Source organism: Tachysurus fulvidraco, chromosome 12, assembly GCF_022655615.1.
Source record: "Tachysurus fulvidraco isolate hzauxx_2018 chromosome 12, HZAU_PFXX_2.0, whole genome shotgun sequence".
NCBI lineage: Eukaryota > Metazoa > Chordata > Actinopteri > Siluriformes > Bagridae > Tachysurus > Tachysurus fulvidraco.
In genome coordinates, this window is record NC_062529.1 from 23555753 (window position 1) to 23558252 (window position 2500).

Sequence of the window (2500 nt, forward strand, 5' to 3'; positions counted from 1 at the left end):
TGTGTGTGTGATGCGAGCGAGAGAGAGTGTGTGTGATGCGAGCGAGAGAGAGTGTGTGTGTGTGTGTGTGATGCAAGAGAGAGTGCGTGTGTGTGATGCGAGAGAGAGAGTGTGTGTGTGATGCGAGAGAGAGTGCGTGTGTGTGATGCGAGCGAGAGAGAGAGTGTGTGAGCTCATGAGAGAGTGTGTGTGTGATGCGAGAGAGAGAGAGATTGTGTGTGATGCGAGAGAGAGAGTGTGTGTGTGTGTGATGCGAGAGAGAGAGTGTGTGTGATGCGAGAGAGAGTGCGTGTGTGTGATGCGAGCGAGAGAGAGAGTGTGTGAGCTCATGAGAGAGTGTGTGTGTGATGCGAGAGAGAGAGAGATTGTGTGTGATGCGAGAGAGAGAGTGTGTGTGTGTGATGCGAGCGAGACAGAGTGTGTGTGATGCGAGCGAGACAGAGTGTGTGTGATGCGAGCGAGACAGAGTGTGTGGATGCGAGACAGAGTGTGTGGATGCGAGAGAGAGAGTGTGTGTGATGCGAGAGAGAGAGTGTGTGTGTGATGCGAGCGAGACAGAGTGTGTGTGATGCGAGAGAGAGAGTGTGTGTGTGATGCGAGAGAGAGAGTGTGTGTGATGCGAGCGAGACAGAGTGTGTGTGATGCGAGAGAGAGAGTGTGTGTGATGCGAGAGAGAGAGTGTGTGTGTGATGCGAGAGAGAGAGTGTGTGTGTGATGCGAGCGAGACAGAGTGTGTGTGATGCGAGCGAGACAGAGTGTGTGTGATGCGAGAGAGACAGTGTGTGTGATGCGAGCGAGACAGTGTGTGTGATGCGAGCGAGAGAGTGTGTGTGATGCGAGCGAGACAGTGTGTGTGATGCGAGCGAGACAGTGTGTGTGATGCGAGCGAGACAGTGTGTGTGATGCGAGCGAGACAGTGTGTGTGATGCGAGCGAGACAGTGTGTGTGATGCGAGAGAGAGAGTGTGTGTGATGCGAGAGAGAGAGATTGTGAGAGAGTGTGTGTGTGAGTGAGGGTGTGTGTGTGTGAGTGAGGGTGTGTGTGTGAGTGAGGGTGTGTGTGTGAGTGAGGGTGTGTGTGTGAGTGAGGGTGTGTGTGTGAGTGAGGGTGTGTGTGTGAGTGAGGGTGTGTGTGTGAGTGAGGGTGTGTGTGTGAGTGAGGGTGTGTGTGTGAGTGAGGGTGTGTGTGTGAGTGAGGGTGTGTGTGTGAGTGAGGGTGTGTGTGTGAGTGGGGCTGGTTGTGTGCGTGTGGGGTGCGTGTGTGTGAGTGAGGGGTGTGTGTGAGTGAGGGGGTGTGTGTGAGTGAGGGGGTGTGTGTGAGTGAGGGGGTGTGTGTGAGTGAGGGGGTGTGTGTGAGTGAGGGGGTGTGTGTGAGTAGGGGGTGGTGTGAAGTGAGGGGTGTGTGTGAGTGATGGTGTGTGTGTGAGTGAGGTGGGGTGTGTGTGAGCGAGGGGGTGTGTGTGAGTGAGGGCGTGTGTGTGAGTGAGGGCGTGTGTGTGTGAGTGAGGGCGTGTGTGTGTGAGTGAGGGCGTGTGTGTGAGTGAGGGAGTGTGTGTGAGAGAGGGGGTGTGTGTGAGTGAGGGAGTGTGTGTGTGAGTGAGGGCGTGTGTGTGTGAGTGAGGGCGTGTGTGTGTGAGTGAGGGCGTGTGTGTGTGAGTGAGGGCGTGTGTGTGTGAGTGAGGGCGTGTGTGTGTGAGTGAGGGCGTGTGTGTGAGTGAGGGCGTGTGTGTGTGAGTGAGGGCGTGTGTGTGTGAGTGAGGGCGTGTGTGTGAGTGAGGGCGTGTGTGTGAGTGAGGGCGTGTGTGTGAGTGAGGGCGTGTGTGTGTGTGAGGGCGTGTGTGTGTGAGTGAGGGCGTGTGTGTGTGAGTGAGGGCGTGTGTGTGTGAGTGAGGGGGTGTGTGTGTGAGTGAGGGCGTGTGTGTGAGTGAGGGCGTGTGTGTGAGTGAGGGCGTGTGTGTGAGTGAGGGCGTGTGTGTGAGTGAGGGCGTGTGTGTGAGTGAGGGCGTGTGTGTGAGTGAGGGCGTGTGTGTGAGTGAGGGCGTGTGTGTGAGTGAGGGCGTGTGTGTGAGTGAGGGCGTGTGTGTGAGTGAGGGCGTGTGTGTGAGTGAGGGTGTGTGTGTGTGTGGGGTGCGTGTGTGTGAGTGAGGGGTGTGTGTGGGGTGCGTGTGTGTGAGTGAGGGGTGTGTGTGTGTGTGTGTGTGAGTGAGGTGTGTGTGAGTGAGGTGTGTGTGTGTGAGTGAGGTGTGTGTGTGTGAGTGAGGTGTGTGTGTGTGTGTGTGTGAGTGAGGTGTGTGTGTGTGTGTGAGTGAGGTGTGTGTGTGTGTGTGTGAGTGAGGTGTGTGTGTGAGTGAGGTGTGTGTGTGTGTGTGAGTGAGGTGTGTGTGTGTGTGTGTGTGAGTGAGGGGTGTGTGTGTGTGTGAGAGGTGTGTGTGTGTGAGTGTGTGTGTGTGTGTTTTAGTGAGTGTGTGTGAGTGAGGTGTGTGTGAGTGAGCGTGTGTGTG

At 56.2% G+C, this 2500-nt stretch overlaps 1 protein-coding gene across 8 annotated transcripts in view; it reads left to right on the forward strand.

Moving 5' to 3' along the window:
• map4k3b (mitogen-activated protein kinase kinase kinase kinase 3b) overlaps positions 1-2500 on the forward strand; it is a 43664-nt gene that overhangs the window by 17077 nt on the left and 24087 nt on the right. The gene's annotated exons all lie outside the window — the stretch shown is intronic.